The 13,435-nt window shown below is 42.5% G+C and overlaps 1 long non-coding RNA gene across 1 annotated transcript; it reads right to left on the bottom strand.

Moving 5' to 3' along the window:
• Positions 1–1,642: 1,642 nt before the first annotated feature.
• On the bottom strand, positions 1,643–3,964 carry LOC132605087 (uncharacterized). Its single transcript, XR_009569023.1, has 3 exons — positions 3,893–3,964; positions 2,929–2,979; positions 1,643–1,904 (listed from the first exon to the last, which is right to left on the bottom strand). It is a non-coding gene; the product is annotated as an uncharacterized LOC132605087 (long non-coding RNA).
• Positions 3,965–13,435: the final 9,471 nt, after the last annotated feature.

Below are 13,435 nucleotides of genomic sequence, written 5' to 3'. Positions count from 1 at the left end.
GGGCAATCTCTCACAGAATGGCCCTGGCGGCCACAAGAAAAACATGCACCGGTGGCTCTGTAGCATTCCCCAGGATGGTATCTGCCACAGTAAGAACACTGAGGCCTAGGTGGCCTCGTCTGACCAGAACCCCTGTCTGTCCGCGAACCTGAAGCCCTGGAGCTCTGACCTGTAGGCTGTGGAGGTGCGCTCTGTGCCGGCTGGGATAGATGTCTGCTAGGCTGCTGCGGCTCCTGAGGCTGCCTGCCCCGAGAATCTCCAGAATACCCAGATGATCTGGCCCTCTTGGGCTGTCTCCCATCCTGGCTCCTATCAGGCTGACGCTCCCTATGCCGGTCCTCCATGCCCTGGGCGTGGGCCTGAATCCGGGCAATATCCATGCCGGGCTGAGCAGCCAATACCAAACAGCTGTCGACAAAATAACGGTCCAGCCCCATAATATACCTGGGCATCCTGTCAGCCATAGTAGCTACCACAGCAGGTGCGTATCGGGCCAATAAGTCGAACTCCATACTGTACTCTCGAACACTGCGACCCCTCTGTCTCAGCAATAAGAATCTGTCAGCCTTGGCCCGCCGTAACTCCGGAAGCAGAAAGTGGCTAAGAAAAGCCTGAGAAAAATCATCCCAAACTGCTGGGGGAGCGTCGTCACCTCTGGATAACTCCCATGACTCGTACCAATTTGCCGCTACATCATACAACCGGTATGATGCCAATGCAACTGACTCTGTCTCGGAAGCATTAATAAACTGTAAGGTGCGCCGCATCTTCCTGATGAACTCCTCGGGATCCTCCTCGGGCTTTGTCCCGAAGAACTCTGGAGGGCCATAAGTCAAGAACTCACGGGCTCTCGAACTGTCACGCCTGTAAGCCCGGTCACCTCCCGGTCCGTGCACCTGAACCTGTCCTGCCACAAGTCTAGTCAGTAGCTGGACTGCCTCTCTCATAGTCTGATCCTCAGTCCCTGGCCGTGGAGCTGGAGGCTCAGGTACTGGAATCTCGGGAGCTGGCGGTGGAGCCGCTCCTCGACCTGCAGCTGCTGCTGCTGCAATCTCCTCTACGTGTGGCGGTGTGGAAGAGCCCTCTGCCGGGGGCAAAATATCAGGAGCAATATGAGCATGGGCCCTGGTAACCCTCTGGGCCCGACTAGTCTCTCCCACAGCTGCTGCCTTGGCCTTTTGGGCCGCTGTCGCCTTTTTTGGAGGCATAACTGCAAATGTAACAATTCGTTAGGGAGGAATCATCCTGATAACACAGCTCTATCGCACGATCTAAGACAGAAAGAAGGGTAGTATCCTAAATGCCCTGTAGCCTCCCGTTTATAGGTGTGGTGCACAACACACCGATAAACAAGACTCTACTAGACACGGTCTGTAGACATTCCGAGGACGAACCGCTCTGATACCACTTTTGTCACGACCCATCCCTGTAGGCCATGACTAGTGCCCGATCTGGGCACTCACACGCATTCTAGTATATGGCAGAAGCCGATAAGGCTTTATTTCAAATTTAGCTAAATTTTTAGAAAAATTTCGGCAGAGTTTCCTTTGTTTTACGGACTATCCCATATATCCTGCACGCAGAAAATACCAACAAAGGCCACACAGGGCCAACAAAGCAACGTTTAAATATATGCGGACCGGCCGCCGCGGCGAATGGGATCGCCCAAACACAACATAAGCACCCAACTGTACAGAAAGATCCCAACCCACAAACATGTCCACAGACCTCTAACAGACCGACAGAATCATATGACGGGACAGGGCCCCGCCGTACCCATGAACGAGAATATACATATATAGAAGTGACAGACTATACCAAAAGATGGCTCTGAATAAAAGAGCGCTCCAAGAATAGCAGAATGAGATCCTAAGCAGACGGATCAGCAAACCTGTCGTCGGTACCTGCGCGGCATGGAAACGCAGCCCCCGAAGAAAGGGGGTCAGTACGAAATATGTACTGAATATGTAAAGCCTGAGTTGCAGAAACAAAATCATAACTGGTGCAGATCATACAGAAAGTAAACGGAAAATCCAAAGTATCAGATACATATTTCCAAAACATGCAGAGTGTGTACAGAACATATGTCATATCAAATCCGGCCCCTGCCAAGGGACTCGGCAGACAGAACGTGGCCACCCTCCCGACGCTGGTGCCACAACACAGAAGAATCAGAATAGGGGCATAACCCCGTAACATAATATGTCATATCAAATGGCCATAGTAAATCATATCAGAACAAACGTACATGGCACAGCCTACTCCACAAACCCATGTACGCATATACCTGCCCCCTCACATCGAGGCACGGCGAACAATGCAGGGGATTACGCTTGACAACATATCCTGGCCCGGGCTCAGTGTGGGAAACATTGGGGCATCCACGAATAGAGTCGTGAGAAACTAAGGCAAGTAAAATATCATAAATGTTTCCATAGACTCGATGAGGCATATCAAAGACAAACCGATCCGATGAAGTCGGAAGGAATCATAGTAAATGAGTTTCGAGTATCAAAACAATTTATCAGACTTAATGGAATATTTAAAACCATATTAGTTAGGTAATTAAAAGGGTAGTCGAAACATTTCTTTCAAAAATCGTTCACAAAGGGGACTTTAGTACATTAAGGGCAAAACCGGGAATAGCGGGCCCACCTCGGAACAAGCAAGGCGGTGGGCTCAAATTACGCCCTTTAAGCTTATGGGGTCACCTATAAAGGTTCTACGGACATTCTATAGCTTTTCAAGGAGTTTAGAGAACGTTTGCATAATTTCAGGAAAAGCATATCAAAATGGTTCAATTCTACTGAAGGAAAAACTGAGATTTTCTCTTACGGATTCCGATGGCCAAGAAGGTCTTTTGAGGCCCGAATCCGATCCTAAAACACTTAGACATGCCAAAAGAAGGATCGGGGTAGCTTTACATACCTTTCAAGCTCCTTACGCCTTTCCAAACTCACTTCCCGTTTCGTCAAAAATCTGCAAATGGTCAAGTTTACCAATTGTAAGTTATAGATGCTACAAATTCAATTCAACTCTTATTTGTCTACCGAAATTTCGGCAGCACTTCCCCTATACATATGGCACCCCCGAGAATTCAACTCGGCTCACAATCATCAACAACAACCCAAACAACAACAACAACATCAACATCAACAACAAACACTAGAAACACAATATGGCACAACTAGTTCTACTTGCCGACATAATGCCATAACCTTCATTTCAACTTCAATTTCCAACCAATTTCAATGATTTCACATACATTACCAAACTAGACCATCCCAACATAGATTAGAAGCGTTTCATATGGTTTCCTTAAATTATACACACGATATACATAATATACAAACTTTCCGCCAAAGTCGTAACTCATTCAAAACTTCTAATCTTTGGCATACATATTCATAATATGTTTCTAGCTTCCAACTTCATCAATACTCATCATAATTTGCAACTTAATAACTTCACTTTCATAATGTCGTAAAATCGTTCTAAAACGACATAAACTTCTACATTCCATTTCAAAGCAACCTCATATCATTTTACTTTCATTTATATTGCAAGAATCACAATAACACAACTAACACACTAAACAAACTTAATCCATTTCCATCCCACACACTCCATACCACACGGCCAAACACCCCACTACCAACTTCTATCAAATTCATTCAACTTTCATTCCCAACATGCATTTCACCACAACCACAACTAGAATATAACATAAATTCAACACATTATAGGTATACAATCCACACATACTCACGGCTACATATACATACCACACACCCACTTTGCAAACTTCCATTTCTCCATACAATCAACTCATTTCTACATACTACAACATAAACATGACTTCATAACACAATAAAAAGAGATGAATTTTTACCTTTTTCCCTAGTCTTCTTCACTTGAGTGAATGGTCACTTTGATGAATTTAATGCTCCTCTCTCCAAACCAACTACACCAAGTTGAAAAGGGCACTCACTTTAGTAGGAATCCAACAAGAACAAAATTTTAGAAGCAAGATTTTTGGTAGCAAATTTTCTATGGCCAAGCCGAACCCTCCCCTTTATTTTCTCTTGTTTTTGCTTTGCTCTTTCATGAATCTTCTAAGGGATGAAGATTGTGTAATATATGATATATACACTATGGTCCCTTAGTTAATTTTTTTTTTTGCACATGGGAAAAATTTATACAACATGGGCTTGGGCCACTAAGTTGGCCGGCCACCCTTCATCCTTGGGCCTAATTTTTCTTTCAATTATTTGGGCCCAATGGATTATAATTCCCGTTTTGTAATTCCCGAAACTAATTTTCGAAATCCCAAATTTGCCCTTAACGTTTCTCGACACTTCCATATTAATATTCTTTCATAACAACTCAAGGGTTACATAAATTCAATTATGACCTTATTTCATACAAGTCCAAATTATTTCCAATTTTCCAAAGGTGTGAAAACACGGGATATAACACATAACTGCAAATGTAACAATTCGTTAGGGAGGAATCATCCTGATAACACAACTCTATCGCACGATCTAAGACAGAAAGAAGGGTAGTATCCTAAATGCCCTGTAGCCTCCTGTTTATAGGTGTGGTGCACAACACACCGATAAACAAGACCCTACTAGACACGGTCTGTAGACATTCCGAGGACGAACCGCTCTGATACCACTTTTGTCACGACCCAACCCCGTATGCCGTGACTAGTGCCCGATCTGGGCACTCAAACACATTCTAATATACAGCAGAAGCCGACGCAGCTTTATTTCAAATTTAGCTAATTTCCAGAAAAATTTCGGCAGAGTTTCCTTTGTTTTACGGACTATCCCATATACCCTGCACGCAGAAAATACCAACAAAGGCCATACAGGGCCAACAGAGTAACATTTAAATATATGCGGACCGGCCGCCGCGGCGAATGGGATCGCCCAAACACAACATATACACACAGCTGTACAGAAAGATCCCAACCCACAAACATGTCTACAGACCTCTAAATGGACCAACAGAATCATATGGCGGGACAGGGCCCCGCCGTACCCATGAACGAGAATATACACATATAGAAGTAATAGACTGTACCAAAAGATGGCTCTGAATAAAAGAGCGCTCCAAAAATAGCAGAATGAGATCCTAAGCGGACGGATCAGCAAACCTGTCGTCGGTACCTGCGCGGCATGAAGACGCAGCCCCCGAGGAAAGGGGGTCAGTATGAAATATGTACTGAATATGTAAAGCCTGAGTTGCAGAAACAAAATCATAACTGGTGTAGAACGTACAGAATAAACAGAAAAATCCAAAGTATCAGATACATAATTTCAAAACATGCAGAGTGTGTACAGAAACATATGCCATATCAAATCCGGCACCTGCCAAGGGACTCGGTAGACAGAACGTGGCCACCCTCCCGACGCTGGTGCCACAACACAGAAGAATCAGAATGGGGCATAACCCCGTCACATATTATATCATATCAGATGTTCATAGCAAATCATATCAGAACAAGCGTACATGGCACAGCATACTCCACAAACCCATGTACGCGTATACCTGCCCCCTTACATCGAGGCACGACGAACAATGCAAAGGATCACGCTTGACAACATATCCTGGCCCGGGCTCAGTGTGGGAATCATTGGGGCATCCACGAATGGAGTAGTGAGAGACTAATGCAATTAAAATATCATAAATGTTTTCAAGGACTCAATGAGACATATCAAGGGCAAACAAATCCAATGAAGTCGGACGGGATCATAATAAAAGCATTTCGGACATCATAATAAATTACAGAAGTATAACCTTCCTGAAGTCGTTCCGAGTGTCAAAATAATTTATCAGACTTAATAGAATATTTAAAACCATATTCGTTAGGTAATTAAAAGGGTAGTCGAAACGTTTCTTTCAAAAATCGTTCGAAAAGTAGACTTTAGTACATTAAGGGCAAAACCGGGAATAGCGGGCCCACCTCGGAACAAGCAAGCCGGTGGGCTCCAATTACGCCCTTTAAGCTTATGGGGTCACCTATAAAGGTTCTACGGACATTCTATAGCTTTTCAAGGAGTTTAGAGAAAGTTTGCATAATTTCAGGAAAAGCATATCAAAATGGTTCAATTCTACTGAAGGAAAAACTGAGATTTTCTCTTGCGGATTCCGATGGCCAAGAAGGTCTTTTGAGGCCCGAATGCGATCCTAAAACACTTAGACATGCCAAAAGAAGGATCGGGGTAGCTTTACATACCTTTTGAGCTTTTTAAGCCTATCCAAGCTCACTCTCCGTTTCGTCGAAAATCTTTTCCTCTAGTCTTCTTTACTTGAATGTATGGTCACTTTGATGAAATAAGTGCTTCTCTCTCCAAACCAACTACACCAAGTTGAGAAGGGACCTTGAATTAGTAGGAAAACCACAAAAAAAAAATTTAGGAGCAAGATTTTTGGTGGTGATTTTTGGCACCTCAAACCCGAAACCCTATCTCTTTTCTTGCTTGGCTTGCTTTGTTTTTTCTTTCTTCTATTCATTCTCTTGAATCTTCTACTATATAGCCAATTAATCACATGGGAATTTAATTAATTCCCATGGGCTTGGATCCCCCTATGTGGCCGGCCAAGCCTTGGCTTTCGGCCTCTCTTTACTTAATTTTTTTTTCCAAGCCCAATTGATCAAATTCTTATTTTGTAATCCCCGAAACTAATTTCCAAAATTCTAAAATCTCCCTTAGTCTTGTTCGTCACTCCCACATCAATATTAGTTCATGCACAACTCCTATGTCATATAAAATCAACTTGACCTTAACTCTCAAAGATCCAAGATATTTCAAATTTTCCAAACGCGTGAAAACACGGGATATAACAGTATGAGTGCCCGGGAATATAGCCTTCAATTTAATTCGTTAGCTAGATATGCCCCGACTATGGTGGCTGACATGGGAGATAGAGTGCATCGTTTCTTGAGCGGCTTGGGGCCACATTTATTTAAAGATTGCTTAACGGCTTCGTTGCAAGATGGGATGAATATTTCCCGAATACAAGCCCATGCCCAGAACTTAGAGGGACGACCGCAACCACAAAAAAGTGATCTTGATATTGATAGAAGGCAAAGCAAGAGGGCCAGATCTATGGGGGCAGGATAGGGTCAGAGTTCGAGGGCCTCAGATTCTCAGTTCAGGGAAGATTATAGTCAGAGGAGACCCCCAGTACCGCGATGCAGCCAGTGCGGTAGATTGCATTCCGGACAATGTCGCCAAGGTTCGGATGCTTGCTATGCCTGCGGCCAGGTTGGGCATATGATGCAAGATTGCCCATCGGTGAGTGGTAGAGTTGGGGTTCAGCCCACAGTATCGGTGGCTGGTTCATCTTCAGTGCGCCCGATAGGTCAGACTTCCCAGATGCTAGCAGGCCGAGATAGAGGTAGAGGGGGAGCGTCCACTTCAGGCGCCACTCAGCCCCGTGTGTATGCTTTAGCGGGACGACAGGATCTTGAGTCCTCCCCAGATATGGTCACAGGTATATTATCCATATTTTTTCGTGATGTGTATGCATTGATATATCCGGGTTCTACATTCTCTTATATTACTCCATATGTTGCTGGTTGTATTGGGGTGAAAGCCGAGCCAATCAAACCATTTGAGGTATCTACTCCAGTTGGTGATCTTGTGATAGCTACACAAGTATAGAGAAATTGTGTACTTGTGATACGCAATCGCCAAACAAAAGCCGATTTAATTGAGCTGGAAATGCTAGATTTCGATGTGATTATGGGTATGGATTGGTTGGCCTCATTGTCACGACCCGACTAGGGGCCGTGACGAGTACCCGATACTTGTACCGAGCACCCCTTCGCTATCCTGTATGAACAGTGGCACATTTTTTTTTCATTAACATTAGCAGTAAACTTTCTAATATCGCGTTACACCGGGACGCGAACCATTCAAAATACAATACGTTTAACTGTACATAGCTGACTGTGTATATCTGTCTACGAGCCTCTAGACATAGTACCTTTATACATAGAAAGGGCCTAGTACTGTCGCGCCGAAAATACATACACAAAATAGTACCAATGATATGAGGCTCCGGAACGACTGGAGCGCTGCCCAATGCTGCAGATAGAGCCCTAGAGACCCGGTCCGTATACCTGCTAACCTGCGCGGCATGAACGCAGCGTCCACAAGAAGGGACGTCAGTACGAATAATGTACCGAGTATGTAAGGCATGGAAAACAATGCAAGCAGTAACATAGAGTACAATCAATAATAATATCACGGAGCCATAGGGCGTATAACGAGGCAAGAACGTAACCTGTACATAGGAAGGCCCCTATTTAGGCCGGTTGTCATGTAGGCTTGTCTTTTCATCTTTGAAACGTTTCTTTTCATGGGCATAGGAGTCAACATTTTTATATTTCTTATTCTCGTGTGCAGAAAACAGTACATTTCAATAACGGTATCTTTCATTCACATTTACAGACGCCGAATACATCGGCTCTCCCAACCCCCTCCCCAACGGTGACCCAACACATTACATTACATATGTATCATACATCATATATATATGTATACAGTCGCCGCGTACGGCTCTTCCCATATCCCGCGTCCGGGCATCCCGTGTCCAGGATGGAATCCAGCTGAATCAGGTGGTGATATAACAGTGGCCCTTCCCTTTTCCCCATACACACATACGTATACATTTCTTATATACAATTTACTTTATCTTATATATATATATACATATCCATACACATATACCCGTTTTATATACATATATCATATAATCACACGAGGGAGCCAAGGAAAATCACGTATTCATCGGAGTGACATAAGGTCGGCGATCTCCGATTACATTACGGAATGCTAGTGATAGCTTTGTCTCACCTTGAAGGAACAAGTAATTTTAAGGCGAGACTATCAACGGAGAATAGTGTTACAGTAACCGTAGAATGAAATCGTGGGCATTATAGATGACAGTCATAGGCTTTGGAGTCTTAGAAAATAAAGTTATAACTAGAAGATATAAATACGATTTAGAAAATTAGTTTATCAATTTCATATTCACATTGGATCCTTAGCTTAGAAATCTCAGTCATCGGATCGTTCCGGTCGTACTTATCAAGCGCATTCTCTTGTCTAACATTGTCGTTATCATTATCCCATAGAAACACTCTTGTTAGAGTAGTCATAGTACTTTATCATTCGGTGACAAGATCGGGATCAAAGGTCCCCTTTGGATTCACCTTAAGTAAGTCAACCAAGACTATAGGGGAATCCGAGAGTAACGGGCCCACCTCGGGCCGGATGAAGTAGCGTATACGATTTACGTATGTCACGTGTCATAGCGTTACTCATATGGGTCTTAAGGTAATCGGGCCCCATTTATACAAGTTATAGGGGTCTAGGAGGTCTTTTCATCACTTTGCACACTTTCTACTTCAATTCGATTGAACGAAAAGTTGAAAACTGTAGGTGCGGATCCCGGGGATTAGGGTTGTCCCCGAGGCGCGTACCCGACTTATTACAACCAAGACATGCCATAGAAAGAAGGGTGAAGCCTTACATACCTCTTTTCGCTCCTTTTGCTATCCCAAATTCACGTCACAATCTCGTCGAAATCTGCGAATTGGTCATTTTTACCAAAACTTTCATTAGTATACTTTGACTTAAAATCTTAAGGAAACACTTTGCTACCGAAATTTCGGCAGCATTTCCTCTATAAGTGTACCAATCCCGAGAATAAGGCTCGGCCCAAAATCAACAACAACTATCCGGGAATGTAACCCGGCCAAACCAACCATGATATTAACAACACCCACGCTCATACGTTCAAGTACCAACATAAACCATTTAAACAAGATTCAAGAATGCCTCGGACAAACCACAAAATAGTCAAACAATTCAAACAACGCACCATAGAACCCAAAATCTTCCAACTTCCATAGGAACCATCACAACACATTCCTTTCTTCAAAATTCATAATCTATACCAACAAACCACTCTCTTACCACATTATCATCATGATTTACAAGAATTATATTAGGTTCACATTAGTTTCCACAACAAACCATAAACTACTATAATCTCAACTTTGAATCATTAAACTTCTTTTTTTTTTTTTTTTTGCGTTATAAAATCCACAACGACGCAACTAATATACTAAAATTAATTCCTCCCTTCTCCAATAGACAACACCATACGGCCACATCAACTACATACACACCCACACGGCCTCAATAACTACATGCTTATTTTCATGCAACTTTCATTTATTTTTATGCATTACAACCACAAGTAACACATTACATGGAATTAATCCAATCTTTCCATATTACAACACACACCCACGGCTAGCCACACTACACACACATGTTTCATGAATTAAATCCTTTTCCACACACTTCAACATACAGAAATCACCCATAACATAAGTAAAAGAGAATTGAACCATACCTTTCCATTCATCTTCCTCCATCTCTTGGCTAAGCCATATTTTTGCAAGAATAAATACCCTACTTGCTTCAACAACTCCACCATGTTAAAAAGCATCTTCCACATAGCAAGAAAACTAGAAGAACATAATCCTCCATGATCAAATTGGAGGGGCTGGTTTCGGCCAGCCCCCTTAGCCGAACCCTCACCTTATTTTTTTTTTTTTGTTTTGCTCTCCTTTTCTCTTGTCTTGAATTAGTTAGGCACTCATATATATATATATATATATGCATATAATCCAAGCATGTGAGGGGCACATGCCCCTCTCTAGAATGCTCTTCTCTTTTCTTTATGTTTCTTGAAAATTTTAAAAAGATGACTTAAATCCTCCTTGCCATGCAAGTTTGTCCATATGCATATTTGCCCTCCTATTTTCGGCCAACGTGGCCCTTTTAGGACTTCCTTGTGAAATTACCATTTTTCCCCTACGTTCCCACATTATTTCCATTGATCATTTTGCAAATTTTTCTTCTTGCCCTTAGCCTCTCACAATATTTTCATACTAATAATAGTCATGAATAATATTCATAACCACTTGTGCATCAATACAATTTTTTTGAAATTGGTTTTGCCCTTAACTTTCCACGACGATTTTGAATTACCCAAACGCTCAAGATACGGGCTGTAACACTCATGTTATGCTAGTGTTGATTGTCGGGTGAAAATAGTTCGATTTCAATTTCCGGGAGATCCCGTACTTGAATGGAAGGGTAATACAACATCTCCAAAAGGTAGGTTTATTTCCTACCTTAAGGCGAGAAAGATGATAGCTAAAGGGTATATTTATCATCTAGTCCGAGTACATGACACCGAAGCAACGTCGCCAACTTTCCAATTTGTTCCGGTAGTGAATGAATTTTCGAACGTATTTCCTGATGAGCTTCCAGGCCTGCCTCCAGAAAGAGAGATTGATTTCGCCATTGATGTGTTGCCGGACACCAAGCCTATTTCTATTCCTCCGTATCGAATGGCTCCGGCAGAATTGAAAGAGCTAAAGGCATAGTTGAAAGATTTGCTTGAAAATAGGTTTATTAGACCCAGTTCATCACCGTGGGGAGCACCAGTCTTGTTCGTGAGAAAGAAAGATGGTTCTCTTCGAATGTGCATTGATTATAGGCTGTTGAATAAGGTAACGATAAAGAACAAATATCCTCTCCCAAGGATTGATAATTTGTTTGATCAACTACAGGGTGCCAAGTGGTTTTCAAAAATAGACTTGAGTTCAGGCTATCATCAAGTGAGGGCTAGAGAAGAAGATATTCCCAAAACAACCTTCAGAACGAGATATGGCTATTATGAATTCCGGGTGATGTCGTTTGGGTTGACCAATGCTCCGGCATTGTTTATGAATTTGATGAATAATGTATTCAGGCCACTCTTGGACTTATTCGTGATAGTATTCATTAATGATATTCTGGTATACTCGCGCACAGAATCAGAACATGTAGATCATTTACGTATTGTTCTTGGAATTCTTCGAGCTCGAGAATTATATGCAAAATTTTCAAAGTGCGAGTTTTGGCTGAATTCTGTAACATTTCTGGGCCATGTTATTTCAGATGATGGTATTCGAGTCGACACTCAGAAAATTGAAGCTGTGAAGACTTAGCCAATGCCTATAACACCTACAGAGGTCCGTAGATTTCTGGGATTGGCATGCTACTATAGAAGATTCGTAGAGGGATTTTCCTCTATTTCAGCCCCATTGACGAAGCTAACCCAGAAGTCAGTTAAATTTCAGTGGAATGGTACTTGTGAACGCAGCATCCAAGAGTTGAAGGACAGATTAACCTCAGCTCCAGTCTTGACACTTCCAGAATGGCCGGATGGTTATGTTGTATATTCTGATGCTTCCGGCGTTGGGTTAGGATGTGTGTTAATGCAGCATGGTAAAGTCATTGCTTATGCTTCGAGACAGCTGCGAAAACATGAAAAGAACTATCCAGCTCATGATCTCGAATTGGCTGCAGTTATTCATCCATTAAAAATGTGGAGACACTACCTGTATGGTGTGCATGTCAATATTTATACAAATCACAAGATTCTTCAGTACATCTTCAAACAAAAGGAGTTGAATCTGCGACAGAGGCAGTGGTTAGAGTTATTGAAATATTACGATGTGAATATTTTATACCACCCCGGGAAAGCCGCTCATTTTTGTCCAATCAGAACCACATACTCGGCTGAAGACTATGCAAGGTTGTATCTCAAAGAAATTGTGCGACTCCACGGTATTCCACTATCCATTATTACAGATAGAGGATCCCAATTTACAGCCAAGTTCTGGAAGTCTTTCCAAGAAGTTCTAGGTACTCAAATGAAGCTTAGCACGACATTTCATCCGCAGACGGATGGGCAAGCCGAACGTACTATTCAGACCTTGGAATATATGCTACGAGCATGTGTGCTAGACTTCGGTGGTAGTTGGGATGATCACCTACCCCTTATTGAGTTTGCATACAACAATAGCTATCATTCTAGTATTCAGATGGCTCCGTATGAAGCTTTATATAGAAGGAAATGCAGATCCCCAATTTGATGGTTTGAAACAGGAGAAGTACATCTGATAGGCCCTGAATTGTTTCAACAAGCAGTAGAGAAAGTCAAAGTGATCCAAGATCGATTGTTGACAGCCCAAAGTCGCCAAAAATCTTATGCGGACAACCGCTGGCGAGACTTGGAATTTCAGGTTGATGATTGGGTATTTTTTAAGGTGTCGCCAATGAAGGGGGTGATGAGATTTGGAAATAAAGGAAAGTTAAGTCTTTGATACATTGGACCTTATAAGATTATCCGCAAGGGGGGTCATGTAGCCTATGAGTTGGACTTACCTTCAGAGTTTGAATCGGTTCATCCATTTTTTCATGTCTCAATGCTCCGCAAATGTGTTGGAGATCCTACGAGGATTGTTCCAATTGATGATGTGCAAGTGACAGAAAAGCTAACATAT

Source organism: Lycium barbarum, chromosome 8, assembly GCF_019175385.1.
Source record: "Lycium barbarum isolate Lr01 chromosome 8, ASM1917538v2, whole genome shotgun sequence".
NCBI lineage: Eukaryota > Viridiplantae > Streptophyta > Magnoliopsida > Solanales > Solanaceae > Lycium > Lycium barbarum.
The sequence above is the reverse complement of the archived record's forward strand: the minus strand, read 5'-3'. Positions and strand labels throughout refer to the sequence as shown.